The sequence below is a fragment of the Brachycentrus maculatus genome, unplaced genomic scaffold, assembly GCF_059751285.1.
Source record: "Brachycentrus maculatus isolate JH-2025_06_01 unplaced genomic scaffold, ASM5975128v1 h1tg000152l, whole genome shotgun sequence".
Classification (NCBI taxonomy): domain Eukaryota; kingdom Metazoa; phylum Arthropoda; class Insecta; order Trichoptera; family Brachycentridae; genus Brachycentrus; species Brachycentrus maculatus.
This window is the reverse complement of record NW_028280905.1, coordinates 1,255,430-1,273,317: the sequence shown is the minus strand read 5'-3', so window position 1 is coordinate 1,273,317 and position 17,888 is coordinate 1,255,430. Positions and strand designations below refer to the sequence as shown.

The 17,888-nt window shown below is 34.2% G+C and overlaps 1 protein-coding gene across 2 annotated transcripts in view; it reads right to left on the bottom strand.

The window, feature by feature from the left end:
• Positions 1-17,797, bottom strand: part of sas (stranded at second transmembrane protein) — an 83,520-nt gene extending 65,723 nt beyond the window's left edge. For both annotated transcript variants that reach the window (XM_088261227.1, XM_088261228.1), the window contains exon 1: positions 17,656-17,797. The gene's annotated coding sequence lies outside the window, so the exon portion shown is untranslated. The remainder of the gene's footprint in view (positions 1-17,655) is intronic.
• Between the last annotated feature and the right edge of the window lie 91 nt (positions 17,798-17,888).

The window sequence follows — 17,888 nt, the reverse complement described above, 5'->3', positions numbered from 1 at the left end:
TAAGAGTAATAATAACCCACGAACCAACGCAGGTTAAGAAATGATGTGCTAAGACCAAACAACTCAATCTATTAACAGTTCCGACCTCTTGTTGAATTCATTACACTTCATTATGTTAGTACTTCTGTAACCGTTCTGAATTCTTTTCATTACGTTGTTTCATCATTCCTTTAAAGTTCACATTATCTGTTTAGTCATTGCTTGTAGGACGTAGGCGGTACATATCACTGAAGCAATTTTTAAAATTTATGTATATCCATATATTATTTTTCGTCTCGCGGTTTTCGCAATATTGCATTACTTCAAAATTGACGCTTTCGAAATGTGGTGTTGGAGGCGCATTCTCCGAATTCAATAGACAGCTAGACGCACCAACTGGTCCATTCGTCAGGAGTTACACTTGGATAGCTTGACTCTGGCCAGTGTCTGTACATGATGGATTCTTCAATTCTTTGAACACGTTGCGCGTGCTAATGGAGATAGCCTGGAACGACTGGTTGTGATCGGTAGCCTGGAGAGGAAGAGAAGGAGAGGAAGATCCCCACACGATGGACTGATCAAGTTAAGGCAACAGCAGGCACCTCGGTGGTTGAAGCGCTACGTGCAGCGCAGTCAAGGGATAACTGGAGAAGAGTCATTGCTTCGACAAGGGTCACTACCCTCAGTAATGAGGACTAAGACAAGGAAGCATTACTTCAAATTTAACCGTGGTGTGTATAAACCGAATAAAAAAATTGTCACGTCAATTTTAAACAAAGTAATCAAAATAGTTTTACGAGTAGGTCCAAAAGAAGAGAAGGGTTTTAGGAGTGAAAAAAGAAGTAAGAAAACAACATCCACACAAAAATTAAAACGTTTAAGACTTTACGCAATAGTCAACTGCGTAAAAATTAACAGTTTGAGACAATAGTCCATAGACATGACGTGAGTTATATGGAACCAAAGATCAAAAGTTATTTGTCGTTGTCAAAGAAGACACCGATATACTATTGTATCATCTAGTCAACTAATGAGTTACGTGTTGCCCAGAGAGAGATAAAGCATCGCATACTATGGTTAAAGACCATCAAATAAATTTATGAGACGAATGTAGTTGGAAACAGGAGTAGAGGAATACTGAAAAAAACTTGGCATGATCCAAATACTTGTAAAGGGTCTAGTCAGGAGTTGGAATAATTGTCGAGTATATATCGCTCACTCCTTTCAAGAACGTCATAAATCAAAAATCGTCAATTTTAAGTTATGCATATTTTCGGAATGCCCAGAAAATGTACTATATCCTAGCAAAAGAGGCATATTTTTAACTTAATATTTACCCGCTACAGGGCAGAAAATGTTGTTTTTGCATTTTGAAGAAAACGTATTGTTTAATTATTTTTTCAAACATACTAAATATTTTTCAAATGGAGAAAAAACCTTCAGGTTTTACCTAAAAAGATCTGTTGCACAGTAAAAAGTTCAATAAGTGGCTTGATATTTATTTTTAATTCATTGTGTTATATTTTTAAACTTTAAAAACGTTCTCGTGAAAAATCAAGTTTTTTGATTTATGACGTTCTTGAAAGGAGTGAGCGATATGAGAAGATGCATGAATCTGGAAAAGGGAAGATTGTTTGAAAAGATAAATTAGTGTAGTGTTCTATTATGTCTGCCTTTCCCTGCGGGAAAGTTAGTTAATTAGTTAGTTTTGTTTATGAATGCTTCTGCCAAACTCGATAAGAAATATTAAAGAAATTTATGAAAATCTAACATAAAAATTTCAGTATGCATCGAATCGTAATTTTGTAAGAATTTAAAACTACGAATTGCGTGGTGAACTAATTTTTTCGCAAGATCCTCGGTCTTGCTTCAAAAGACTCATTGCGAAAGATTTTCTGGGGTTATACGTTAGACTTGACTCACTTATTGTGAACCTGGTGATGCGATGTTAATTATCATGCACACAAGATCTGCTGTTGATTAACCTTCGCTTCGAGCCAAAACTCGGGTTGCCGTATAGCTTAATCCATGGCCAAATCTGAATCTCAAGTTTAACTTTAGGCTAGAGTTCGCAATATAACAATGGCAGAGTTTCCAGTCCTCCGTGGGTCGGTAGAGGTTTCGCAATGGCTCCTGGCGACGACTGAGTCAGTCTGAGCGTGAAACTTTCTCGAGTTGTCGTGTGTCACCAGCGGAGGTGGAGTGACGAAGTGAAATGCTAATCGGACATTATGCATTCCTAATATTGCCAATATGACGATCAAGGATCGTCTTGACCATGACTAACCAAATTAGGCGGAGAAAGCTATCAACATTTTACATATCTAATATCAAAAGACATTTGTTTTGATAATTTGAAGTTTTTGAATTATTTATCTTTCCTTGTTCAGAAAAATTTTGAACGACACGACGCCTGCTTGCTCTTTTAAATGTTCCACGCAGCTCTTTTTTTGGCATTCCCCTTCCTACCTAACTTTTTTGTTTTCTTCTTTATTATACAATTTGTAAGCATCTTTGAACTATTCGGAACTGTCCAACTACTCAAGCAACTCAACATTCAGCCAAGCAAGCTACTCCCCAATCAAATTATAAGCTGATTTTATTTTATTTTTATTCATTTAGAAATTTAACAGAACATTAACATCGATACATTTACAATAATAATAAATAAAACGGGTAATTGTAACATTCCAATTACAAAATTGTACGAATGTTAAATGAGTTAAAAGTAAACAGCAAGAATAGAATATAGCAAAAGTTATGAAGATTAATAGGCAGATTTAATTTATAGCTAAAGTAAAATAATAATAACTGATCTTGACAAACGCAACTAAAAATGACAAAAAATTGGTCTGGCATTTTACAGATGGCATAAATTTTACCGTTCAATAATGACACTGAAAAAAAAACACACAACAAATAAACCAATAGTCACGCAAGTTCATTCAGACACTCTTGTCTATTAGTTTCAATACACCATGGCATACCATAGTTTACCAAATATACAAAAATATTCATACGATACTATCGCCTCTTGCACGTGTCACGACGTTACCCAACGCCGATGACAAATGATGAATACTAATTTTGACGTGAAGATCGCAGATACGAAATGTCACAAGGTTCTTTTAGCCTTTTCCACGTATGTAATATCATATGGAAAGTTAAGTTGTCGGTAGTTGCGCAATGCTTATTTGGAATATGCATCCTATGGCCGCTCCACACTCTACTAGAGACTGGAGAAGAGAAGCCTGTAACCGGATAGAGAAGTTTGTGCAAGTACGTATTGTATTCAGAAAAATGTACAATACATCGATAAAAGCATTTTTAGCATTGTCGAGTATTTCTTTCATCGATTTGGCATCATTCAACGTTTCATCATGGTTGATGAAATGTTGAGAAAATATTTAATTAGCTTTAGATTCATATTATTTTTTGTCATCTCATCAAAGATGAAGAAGAATATGGAAGTCTAAGCATCTACGGGCTGACGACCGTCATAGGCTGGTTTAAGTGATCACTTTACACACGTGTAACATTCACCAATTCTACCCACTTGACAACCACACTATTCAAATTCTTGGAAGTTCTATAAATATGAACCAATTTTGAAACATTATTCTTGAATCACTAGAACTTCACTAGAGACATCGATTGGTGAAATAAAATGAAGCTTTTTATTGAGCAGAAAAAATGCCCAGACTTCCATATTCTTCTTCATCTTTGATGAGATGTCAAAAAATAATATGAAAAATACTCCTATAATTGGAGATAATATAGATTTGTGAACAAGTATTTGGACACTCAAATTGTTGTAGCCTTAGATTCTATTGTGAAATTTGCTTATATGCATTTTACTTTTCGTTTAAAACAAATCCAGCCACTCCACGTGTCAAAAAAATAAATAACGCCCCCCCCCCCATTCCTTTTCTAAAAATATTGACACTATACCATAGATAATAAGAATATAATAATACTATTTGTATTAAAAAATCCTGTTAAATATTGATCTTGAAACTATTTTTTTGTACAAAACAGATCCTTACCCCCTGTACCATACGCTCAGCCAGTTGAAGTTATGTTTTTTCGTATGAATTTTATTTTAGTCGCTGTGTACCACATGTATTTAAAAATCGTATAAATGCAACGTATTTCGTTTGATGAAATTCACTACGACAATAAGTAGAAATTTGGAATAATTGTATTATATATTTCATGCACTTTCTCTGATTCGTTCAAGAAACAAACATTTATTATTTTTTTATTCCTAACCAATATACAGTATCTACTCAATGAATTAGGGCCACGCAGAATTTCGCGCATTTTCTCAATTCAAACAGGAAAAACTCAGAGAAAACCTTGAATAAAACAACATTGAATTTTATTTACACATGAACACTTTATTACGCTTAAATTATGCATATATTTTCATATAAATATAGATAGTATTTAGTATTTCCACCTTTGGCAGAAATAACTGCCTCAATTCTTTTTGGCATACTTAAAATGCACTGTTTTATCATTTTTTTATTTCTTCGTCTTCTGACCAAATTTTTTGAATATTTTTTTTAGACAGTCTACTGTCGGATTTGGAAATGAGTATACCTTATTTTTTAACATGCTCCATACGTTTTCTATAGGATTAAGGTCCGGAGAATTTCCAGGCCAGGGGAGCAAAGGCAGATTTTTGTTAGACAAAAATTTTATTATTGATTTAGCCCGGTGGCAAGGTGCCCCATCCTGCATGAAGGTGTATGGACCTTCTGTTGGGTCGAGTGTATGGTAGAAGGGCAATAAAATTCGTTCGAGGACCTGCTTATAGGAATTTTGGTTCATTGTTCCTTCCACGAAAAACAACGGCCCAGGTAAATTGTTAATAATACATGACCATATCATTGTTGCAGGGGGGTGTTTGATAACTTTTACCACACAGGCCTCATTGTAACGTTCCATTGGTGTTCTCCTGACGAATCGACGGCTCTCTGTCACGGCTTCTAACCGGCACTCATCACTAAAGATGACCTGAAAAATAATGAAAATTTAAGTTTAATTCAAATATATAAGTTTATTTACTAAAATGATATGTTGAAAATTCAATTTAAATAAATACCTTTTTCCAATCATCTACCGAGTAATTTCGATGTAGCCTGGCCCATTTTAATCGATCCGCTTTCATTCGTGGTGTCAATTTTGGTACTTTTACAGGGCGCCTGCATTTCAGATTTATTTCGTAAAGACGTCGCCTCAGTGTTGATACCGATATATTTATACCCTCTTCTTCCAATTTTATTTTTAACGTTTTTGCTGATGCACTACGGTTTTCTAAGGCACTTTGAATGATTTTTCGATCAGTCCTCGGTGTTGTTTTTCTAATCCTACGACAGTTCTTTCGCCGATTGCTGGTGGCGGGTGACTGATTTTTTATTGATTTTGAAATTCTGTCCACTGTTTGACGAGAAACGTTTTCTTTTTTTGAAATTTCTCTATTAGATAGTATTCCTAATTTCAGTAGCACTATAACACTAGACTTTTTTTCCTCAGAAATGTCTTTACTTTTTCCCATTTTGCCCTTTTCAAAAAAAACACTTGTGCTTACAAAAAATTTTTATACTTTATGAACTAAAATTAAAAATTAAGTTTTTTTCACAAGACACGATAACTATATAACCTCTCTGAACAAAACAACAACCAGAACTCAAGAAACTTCACTAATAAATGAGATAGGACTATTTTTTGAACTTTCAACTATCTGTCTACCTGTGCTAATTAGGGACCTTTCTCAGAAAAAGGGTTTGAAATTTTGTAAAGGCTTAAATAATCCAGGCATATTTTACATATTATTGAAGGTAATATACATGATATTAGATGTCAATAGAAAACTAAAAGTATTTATGTAAAATAAATATAATAATCCAAAAGATTTCAGAGTATTCAAAAAAATAATGGGTGGCCCTAATTCATTGAGTAGATACTGTAAGATGATATCCACCTCCATAGAGTAGTGGTTACCGCGTTTGGCTACCATGCTGGAGATCCCAGGTTCGATTCCCATGGGGGTCAAAATAAATAAAGTGTTTTTTCACTTATATTACCCTGAACTGGTACTCGAAACGGGAGACTAATGACCTTGCCTTCATTATATTAACGGCCAACTTAACATCGCATCGATTTGATGCAGTGCCCTATGCACCATTGGTTGGAGAAGAATATTAGATGGAAAAATATATTTTTACACACGCGATACAATGACGCGTTTTTTTAAAAACTTTTTTGTGTGAAAAATATTCTTTCACTAATTTGACAGAATAGACCTTTAAGTATATATTATAATTATTAGGAAAAAAAGAATTAAAGCAATTTTCATAGAAATATTTAGTTATCTTCTTCTTCACTTGCGGTGTCAGGTCCCCCTGACGTCGACTACCATGTCACTTGAGAGTAATTGTCCTTGTCTCGGACAGCTCTAAACAGGGTCCTGATCCCCGTCCAATCTCGTATATTCCATTAGATAGACATAGTAAATATAAAATACATGATTATATTCACAGCATCCCGAGTAATTTTCAAGTCGTGCCATCGCAGTATGATAACCGTTAAACTGTGGTCGATAATAATAATTTTGTCGGGGAAATTATACTCGTACAGTCGTGAAAAGTTATTAAATTTCAAAACGTCTGTGCTGTAGGCACATCGCACAGTGATTCGCCCAGAACAAGCCAGCAAGACAAAAGTCAATTCAATGAATCGACTTATTGATGATAACATGATAATAACAACCCCCCATTAGTCACAATTCCAGGTAATTATTATGGCAAATATTCCAGAACGATGAGTCATAAGCGGTTGAAATGAAGTGATAAGGTTATTCCTTTTTTGTAAACAATTTAGTTGCTATTTTGCAGTGCTTTCAATAACATCTTACAAGACTTGAAGTGAAGAATATTACTATTGCTATAATGGATTTTACTTAAAAGGGTATGAATTTTTTTATTTTATTTTAAATTTGGTTATGAGTTTTTCAAACTCTATCATAACTCTATGAGTTATGATAGAGTTTGAAAAACTACGTAAAAATTGTAATTTTTTTTTTCGTTTTAAATTTTTGAACGTATGCATCTTTTTGTCCCCAGATGTATCCAGGCTAATTTTTTGATATTATGTAGCTACATTCATTAGCTATACAACGATATATAATTTTTATAAGACATATAGTAGCACTTTTCATTTATTTATTTTTTTCAGATCGTGAGTGCTCTCTCTCGAAATTAGAACTATTTGAAGAATGGCGGAAACATGCGAAAGAAGAACGAAATTTTCGTCTGATGGATTTTATTATTAAAAAATTAAGTGTTACGGATATGATTTTTGATTCAAAGAAGCATTTACTGATAAAATTTTAAAGTGTTTCGTCAAAATTCTCTGAAAAGTGGGCTGCAGCTAATATGAAGACGGACCATTTTTTAAACAAAAATAAAATTTGGTTAGAGGGCGTAGATGTAAAATTTATTATAAAAATGCATCATCCCTGCGCTTCTTCATCATCTGGAGGAAGTCAGCCTCAAGTCTAGTACACAGTACGGTAGTTTTTAAAACATTCATTCTTCCAGTCGGGGAGCTCTCGGAAGAATCTCAAGAGGCCCGAAATAAAGATTGTCGTAGATTCCGCGAGCACCATACTAGGAAACTGTCACGTACTTCCACGAATACAGATTTATTGAATATGCTTTTGAAAACATCCGATCCTGTAATTAACTCACTCAGAGAAGTACCTAGAAAGAGAACCGATAAGTTACCGTTGGAAGTTCTGAATTTAATTGTCCTGCCTTCAATAGCAGAACATCAGGTGGCAAATAACTTTCATCCATGTAACGATGGCGATTATTTAATATCTGATTCCTCTGATTGTGAGATTGATGATGAGTCGTGATAATGATTATTAGTCTTGTGTATTATTTATTAATGTTATTCTATGTTTATTTCTGTAATCTAAATTATTTCCGTAAAGTATATAGGTACAATAACAATAACTAAAGGGGGCTTCTGACAGCGACAGTTTAATCGCATTTTATGATAAAAATTGCTATAATTCTACAATAATATAGGAAAATAATTATTTGCCTACCACAGGTTTAATTTTTTGTTTAATCATTATTTAAGAATTAACGCGATTTTGGTCATAAAATGCCATTGATGTGTGACTATCGGAGGCCCTCACAAGTTGATTGTATAGTATTAAGAGTAAATTTATTTGTATAATTAATGATGTGTTTAATTGTGTATCCGCCTCCGTAGTGTAATGGTCAGCACGCTCGGCTACCGTTCTGGAGGTCCCAGGTTCGATTCCCAGGGGGGTCAAATAAATAAAAGGGATTTTTTCACTCGAATATTTATTCCATAATACCCTGGACTGGTACCTGAAGCGGAGGGCTGATCACCTTTCCTTCGTGTGTTAACGATCAAGATAACACTGCGTTTGTATGATGCAGTGCCCTATGCACCATTGGGGTGCGGATGAGGGTTTGTATTAATTGTGTATATTATGTATTTTCTTGTTATAACAATACTGATTTTTTTTTTATACTTTTTTTATTTCGTACTTAAGTTTTTTTAAATTAAAATATTCCCAAAGCTTCAGAATTATCAAACAATGCATAATTATTCGAAAAATCAATGAAATAATATTGATCAATACCAGAACAATCAAATCGTAGAATAAAATGTTTTTGTCCACCTAGCTTGTTCTGGGTGAATCACTGTGCATCGGTCGATATACAAGATCACGCTTTACATTCTGCTTCATACTTTTGTCGACATATTCGGAGAACATTATTGAGTCCGCGATTGGAAAGTGTTGTAAATATTTGGCTTCAATTTACCGTTGTTGGCCCCGTAATACCAATTTATGTGTCTCAAAGCTGAAAAATCTTCAACTCGGCAAGAAAAATAAATGACACCGTACCCACGTTTACAACAGCAAGACAACATTTCACTATTTCAGTTTTGACCCCCATTCGCATCCAGATGGTGCATAGGGCACCGCATCGAATCGGCACATTATCGTTGATTTTACGAAAGCAAGATTTTTCATTTCATTTTTTCATTCAAACCCTTTTCCGCACCCCAATGGTACATAGGGCACTGCCTCATATAAACGCAGTGTTATCTAGATCGTTAACATACGAAGGAAAGGTGATCAGCCCTCCGCTTCAGTTGCTAGTCCAGGGTAATATTGAATAAATATAAGAGTGAAAAATCACTAATATTTATTTGACTGGGAATCGAACCTGGGACCTCCAGTACGGTAGCCGAGCGTGCTGACCATTATTACACTACGGAGGTAGATTTTTCAGGGAATTCAAAAGAAAAGTAACATCAAGTTATACACAGTGGCATGCACAGATAATTAATTAGGGTAGGCAGTAGTGGTAGCTAGTAAGGTAAGCTGGTACTACTTACTAGGGTAGGCAGTAGATGTAGGTAGTAAGGTAAGCTAGGTACTAGTTAGTAAGGTAGGGTAGGTACTGGTTGCGTTTTTATATGTCACGCGGGTAAGTTAGGATAGGCACTGCTTTTCTGTCTATATGGAAGGCACGCCCCTGGTTATACGCATATACGAGAGTTACAAAACAACTGTGCAGAAGCCGCGGAATTAAAGACGACTTGTGGTTGCCATATGCTCCACCCAGCTAGCGAACATAGGTGAAGAAGAAGAAGTAAACATGGGTCTCTGGTTCACCGAATCACAAATTCATTGATTCAGTTTTTTATTTAATATTATAAAATGAAATAAGGTTTGATGATTTCAAAATCTCTTGATAACATTTATGATCGTTGATCGTCATATCTAAAATTCTAACCCCCCCCCCCCACCGCTCACCGACTGTACAAATTTTTGAGCCACCTTATTTTTCGGTGAATCCATGAATCAGTGAGTCGTCAATAGTTCCTTAATTGACGAATGATCCATCGCTCAAATGAACCAGTCTTAGTGAACAAATCCACTGATGTAAATCTTCCGAACGAATCTTACCTACCTATGCGTGGGACACGGCGAATGTACGGATGCGATTGAAATAATATGATAGGATTAAAGGAAAGAATACAAGGCTGAGATAAGCATTATCGATAAAATTAAGAAAGGTGTGATGAGATGGTTTGGACATGTGGAGCGTATGAGTGAGGGAAGAACGGTTAAACAAATTTATGAGGCGAATGTAGTTGGACAAAAAAGCAGAGGAAGACCGAGGAAAACTTGACACAATCAGGTATGTCAAATACTTGAAAGCGGCCGGGTCAGGAGTCGTAATAATCGTCTGGTATGTATGAGGAGATGCATGAATGTAGGACATACGAAGAATGTTTGCAAAGACAGAGTGGTGTGGCGTTCGATTATCTCTGCCTGAAGCGGCGTGATGGTTAGTTAGTTATCTTAAAAGTAGACACGGCTGGTATTGAAATGCAAGGACATGATAAATAAAATGCTGAAAACATCTACAGAGTTACCAAAAATTTAACAAAAAGCTTATTTTTTGTTATTATTAATACTCTACTTTACCGGAGACATCGACTAACGGTCAGCCAATAAACCTAGTTGTTCAATCGTTACTTTCAAATTAATTTGATCACTACTACATATATACTCGTAGAGTAAACGTTTAGTTATCGTCACCTGACAGTTACTAGACACTTTTTTCAATTCGCTGCAATCGGTTCTTTTGGATCACAACCTATAAAACGTATGGTGTATTTAATCAAATTATAGAATGATATTGTGGAGGATGCATGAGATATGTATCTACATAAGCCTTTGAGAGGTCTGCACACTTCTTCTCAAGATTTGGAATAAATAAATAAACATGTAAAATAAAATATATCGGGTTCTCCGGCTGACACAAATGATTTTTTTTTATTGTAACTGCAGACATTTGGTAGAATTCCATATTGAATTGTTGGGTAATATATCCCAAATTAAACACTGTTAATGAATTGAATTCTACTTTATTTACATATAATGATATGTGACGCGTTTCGTATGTAAATAAGTATGTAAATAAAGTAGAATTCAATCCATTAACCATGTTTAATTTTGGATATATTACCCAACAATACAAATGCTAAACTCAAAAGATCTATTCCGTTTCGATACAATGCAACCTAGTTGAAAATAACATAACTCTTTATCCTCACATTTAAATAAGTGAATTGATTAATAAATCATCCATCTTAATTATTGCAATTAAAAATATATACACGTTCCGGATGTCTAAACTAGAGGTTAGAGTCATACCTCCGTTCATCTTTAATTCTTGATTTGTGTGAGAAAAATATTTTTTGTTGTAGCCTTTCAAATCTCGTAACATTGCAGTCAGTTTGCAAACATTCCCACTCTACTTCAGTATTATGTACTTGTAGTGTGTGCAGGTATTAAAGTGTTACACCGGAATACAGATATGGTGAAAGGAGTTAAGATGAGAAACACGTGTCTCCGGATCTCCGCTATCGGACTTTGTAAACTATCCAACATTGGACCAGTGTTGGTAAATAGATACGTCAGATTATGTCAGACTATGAAGACACACGGTAGATAGATTTGTTTATTAAGATTTGTCGATAGATTGATTTAGAACTGTCCAATATTGGACCAGTGTTAGTAAATAGGTATCGCTCACTCCTTTCAACGTCATATGTAAAAAAAAAAGTTGATTTTTCAGTAGACCGTTTTTAAAGTTTAAAAATATAATAAAATGTATTGAAAATAAATATCAAGCCACTTACTGAACTTTTTACTGTGCAACAGATCTTTTTAAGTAAAACCTGACGGTTTTTTCTCCATTTGAAAAATATTTTGTTTATTTTACAAAACTCACCAGTTTTGTTCTACAATTCACCCTTTTATCAAATGGTTCAATGTTGGACACGTCACCCTATACCTCTTCCCTACTCAATACATCTATGGGTAGACTAGCGATAGACAGTTTGATACGCAGTTTGTACAATACAATGCTTTTTTTGCAAATAATGCTGCGAGGTACTGCATTTCACATTGAACATTTGCAATTCAAAGGGGTTTTCTCCTTGGGAGGCCTTCAGTGCATGTATTATGTATGTGCCCATATTGAGTTACCCAAATATAGGAAGTTTCTTTGGGCATGTTTCGGTACCCTAACCATTTCTTACATTAAATATTCACCACTCAGGAATAACCCAAAAAAAACCTTTTTTGTTAAAAAAAATATTTAATTACGTAAACAGAGAAAAAAATATATTTCGTAAACAAAACGCGGAAAATACCTACATTTAAAAAATACCCTATTAATTAATTTTTCAAAACTTTGTTTCTTATCAATTCGATTTAAGTTTTGTACTGACATTTCTTGGTGGAACTGCATTTTATAGAATAAAATAACACCAGTCTGATGATATCGATTACGACGGAACCCGGTTGCTGGTCAAATATAATTCATGTGGAAAAAACTACATAGTTGTTATTTTATTTTATTTATTCGATTTCAGTTAAAAACAAAATTAATTTATCTTTTGAATATTTATTTACTGTGTCGGTATTTACTTTATAACACTTCATAATCAATTATGGCTTAATTAAGTTAGTTGAAAGTATTACTAGATTTGAATTTTAAATCTAGTTTCGAGAGAAGAAACGTCCAGAGCAGTCGCGAGGAGTATTTATTGATCGATTGCAACCAAGTCCTAGAGTTCTTTTATCCGTTCATTTTTTGCTTGTTGGCAGTGTCCGGTTTGTCCGCGCGTCCCCGTGTCACGATGGCAGGAGGAACCGGATCCTGAGATGAGGAGAAGTAACAGTAATCGGCGGAACAGGTTGTTACTGACAGCAACTGTTGAGCAACTCGAATATCTCATCTCTTCTTCGTTAAGTGGGCCACTACACACTGCTCGCTGCCGGCTACAGCCGAGTCGGCCCCCTTTCGGCCATCGTGATGCCACACACCTACCGAGACACTCTGGGGTCATTATTCTTCTCCTGACCCTGGTCCTCGTTTCTCATAACCAAGTATGGTAGTTCCTTCTGATGTGGAAGGATCCTGCGTCATCCTCAGGGCTCCCAGAAATGCGAATCCTTTGGCATTCTAAGCAACATCGCTTTATCTTGGACCTTCATAAATATCACTGCCTCACAAGGCTTCGCGCCTAGGGGGAGCTCGCGCCCAGAAAAAGTCAATTAATACTTTTGGGCCTTGAAAACCTGATTTTTTTCGATGAAACTGTAAAAGTCCAATGAATCTACCGATTTTTTTCCACCAATCTGTACTGATATTGTTTGTTTTTTTTCGATTTCTTCTATTCGACTTTTAAGATGACATTTGCTGGCATAAAATATCAATCAATATAGGTATTAGGTATGCTAAAATTACGATTAATTATAAAGATACTATGATATTATGATTATTATGAAGATACTATGATAGATCAAAGACATGTGACATACAAAGTTGTGTTTTTTTTCTCCTTTTTTTTCATTAGGTTTGAAGTAATCGTTGAAAACATTTATAGAATAGACCTGTTACAATATTTTGTTACTTTATCTCGAAGACATTGTTAGTGAACCTACATAATACATGATCCGTAAAGAAACTTCTTTCAAATTGTTTTTAGGAACAATATATTTGTCACACGCTTTGAATCGCCAATCAAGTAAAAACTCGAGACATAAATCAAAGTGTGATGAAGAAATCCGGGTACATCAGCATCTCTTCAATCAACGAGACGTGTTCGGAATACACATTACATATTATTATGCACATGGTAGTTTTTTCGATTCTAAAATTCGTTCTAACAACCTTGACACTGGGATCGGAGATATTCTCGTTCGGCATTGAGAACACGTTTGCGATCAGTATTCGATGTAAACCGTATAACTGTTCTCAGCCGATGCACTTTCTAAGGAACGCTCGGCCAGCGCGGCCCGAGGCGGGGGGGCGGAGCCTCTTTAGGACACTTTCTACCTTCACTGTCTATTTATTGAATGGCCCTCTTCAAACTGCGACCATAGAAAGCCATTATTTGCTTTCAACATAACCATACGATGTAGATCTTGTGCATTACTCGTAGTACCATATACACGAGCTATTAGTGACATGCATACGACTAATATAATGGCACAGACTACGAGTTTGTTAATATTCCGGTTTCGCACAATTTAACGCACAAAATGACCAATTTGAGGTATTTGTGAAGATAAAAAACACACATCAAGCATAAATCGACCATATCACACATGGTCGAAGTTTTATAAAAAAAAAACTCCATACTACATTCAAGATCTATCAGCTTTAGTGGTGTCTTATTTAGAAAATATGACAATACGAGTAAGACAAATAAATAAACTATGTGACAAATCTTAATTGATATAAGATATTGAATATTGTATTGTTTTTAGGGATCAACCTTATTAATTTATTATTAACTATACACATTCACTGTCATTTTATGATATATAAACTAAATATGCTAATATATCCTTGTACCTACTTACATAACATACGCAAGGAGAATCAATACGAACGACATTAATAATTGCATGACTCTTGACAGATAACTAGAAAATGAATTGATTAAAAAATATTGTTAAATGTGTCCTCGGTACGAGAAATCCCAGTGACCATGGAGGACATATTATTGATAAATTTTAAATGCAAATATAATCATGATATGACAGAATTAACAACAAAGATAGTAGAAACTAATCTAAGGCTGAACTAGGGATTATTGAAAAGATTAAGAAGAGTTCTGTAAGGTGGTATAGACATGTGAAGCGAATGGATAACGAAAGAATGACCAAATAAGTATATGTGGCGAATGTAAGCGGGAGAACTGAACGGGGACGTCCGAAAAAGAATTGGCGCGATCAGATGAATCAGAACCTTAAATCTGTTGGTGTCAAAAGTCTGCGTAAAGGAAGGCATGTATGATTAGATGTATGGATGTGAAGGAAGCGAAGAGTGTATGTCATGACAGACGAGTGTGGCGTTCCATCCTCTCTACCTACCCCTGCGGGGAAACGGCGTAATGGTAGATGTAGTAGTAGTGTATATATACTAGCCATAACTTTCTTTTTCGTATTGTTACATCAGGATTTTTCGACTTAAAATGTACAAGACAATTGGGGCTTTTCTTATTGGCCTGTAAAGAAATAAGAGAGATATAAAGGATTACACTATCTACCCTTAAATAGTGCGAATCACTTATCAAGTGTGACGTCATTACGCATCCCAACCGCAAGCCTTACCACTGGTTGGCTTAGATCCGCGTACTATACTGTTAATGCGGAGTTTGCGGTCTCTGTTCAAGTATGATATTTCAAGAACGGGGGTAGGAACTTTTATGTACTAGTTTTTAACGGTTAGTTTGTTAGTTACTGACTTTCCAAATCAAGCACATGAGAAATGATGCAGTATGCAATTGAATATGATAGCTGTCAATATTTGATGTATAAAGAGGGCCTAGTGATAATTTGCCCAGCATTTTAGTGATAATTTTTCCCAGTGATAATTTTGTTTACAACATTTTGAGTGTGTCCAAATACTTGTTCACACATCGCTCACTCCTTTCAACAACGTCAAAAATAAAAATAAAACTCTATTTTTCAGGAGATCGTTTTTAAAGTTTAAAAATATAATGAAATGTATTAAAAATAAATATCAAGCCACTTATTGAACTTTTTACTGTGCAACAGATCTTTTTAGGTAAATTCTGAATGTTTTTTCTCCATTTGAAAAATATTTAGTATATTTTAAAAATAATTAAACAATACCTTTTCTTCAAAATGCAAAAACAACACTTTCTGCCCTGTAGCGGGTAAATATAAAGTTAAAAATATGCCGCTTTTGCTGGGATATAGTACATTTTCTGGGCATCCCGAAAACATGAACAGCTGAAAATTGACGATTTTTGATATATGACGTTGTTGAAAGGAGTGAGCGACATCTAGAATATCTCCACTTAGGAGTTATATTTATATTTTTGATCTCATACTTCCAAATTCGTCTTCATCTTTGTTGAGATTTCGAAAAAGTAAAAATAACTCCTTAGTGTATAAAGGTATTATACTCTTTATCCTACTAAGGTGCTTTTAAAATAAATAAATTATTATTAACACTTTATTTATCATTCATCGCTCACGTTGTGTAATACTTTAAAGTTTAAGTGGATTACGCAAAGTGAACGATGAATGATAAGGAGAGCGTTATATTGTCATACCACAAAGTTGACAATGCTTTTAATACATATAAAAAAGTATTGTTAATTTGTCTAAAGATTTAAACTTAAACGAACCACTTGATAGTGTTACAAGACACGAGTAATTTTAATTAGAAATATTAATTAATAAGATTAAAATGGGGAAATTAATTGTAACAGTAATTAACATTTAACTGTTGTTCGGCTCATTGCGACCACATCATAATCGACCGAGTTTTTTTTAATTAGCCAGAGCTTCTAAAACCAAATCTAATAATGGTCGAATTAACCCCAATTTAGGAACGTAAAAAGTGTAATCATTGGTGCACCGAATGAGATGCAATTACATACATAATGCAACCTAAATTAGGACACTTAAGGCCTTAATCGCAATAATATAATTCAGTAAGCGCCCGTCTGCGCTGAGAGCCGGACGTCACTTCATGCCTAATTTATTGATTTTTTAACTAACTAACTAGTTAGTTAAAAAAAAAAATTAATATTTAAATATTGAATTTTTGAGTACATGAGTACATATTGAAAAAATATTTTCATATTTTTTTTAACTCCTTTGCATATCAATAACTCTGCTTTTTAAAACCATATATTTATTTCGAAGAAAAACTTATTTTTTCAATACAAAAACGGTGTTTTCAGAATAAAATTAAATGACGTCAAACGTTAGCTGGGTTTAAAGAAAATTAATTCGCGATTTATCGTTTGTTAGGCTTTTATTTTGAAATATCGCTCATTCCTTTCAACAACGTCATAAATAAAAAAAACTTGATTTTTCAGGAGATGGTTTTTAATTTTTTAAAATATAATAAAATGTATTAAAAATAAATATCAAGCCATTTATTGAACTTTTTACTGTGCAACAGATCTTTTTAGGTAAAATCTGAAGGTTTTTTCTCCATTTGAAAAATATTTTGTATATTTAAAAAAATATATATAAATAAGTAATATTTTATCTTCAAAATGCAAAAACAACGCTTTCTGTCCTGTAGCGGGTAAATATAAAGTTAAAAATATGCCGCTTTTGCTGGGATATAGTACATTTTCTATGCATTTGGAAAACATGCTCAACTGAAAAAAAATCTGAAAACGATTTTTGATATATGACGTTGTTGAAAGGAGTGAGCGATATATTACTGCTATTTGCTAGTACCGCGATCACGGAGCATAAAATATTGAAATAAATTTTCAAAAAACACTTCAATCCTTTTCTACTCGCACCATATCTGACTGCAAGCAGTTAGACATTTAAATTTGAAATCGTTAGTAAAATGGTAGCAACGTAGAGAGCGTGTAAACAAACCATTCACCCTGTGATTGAATTTTTGCGACATTACTTGACATTTTAGCAATATGGATTATCAGCATATTAATATCATTTTATTATTATTCGAGAATTTTTGCATAAAAAATAAATCAACAAGTATAATAATTAAATCGAATAACCTTTTATTTTTTGAACACGAAACGTCTTGAGATGGTCCTTCTAACTCCAAAACAACACAAACACGTTAGGTACTTAGTTATCCACCACACAAATTCATTCCCAAGATAGTAAATGGCACACTAAACAGCCTAAGAATATGATTGATTCCAAATTTGTAATATTTAAATTTAAGTAACAAGTCAGTTTCACAGTTTTTCTTAAGGATTATGTCAAAAAACACCACTTCACAGTT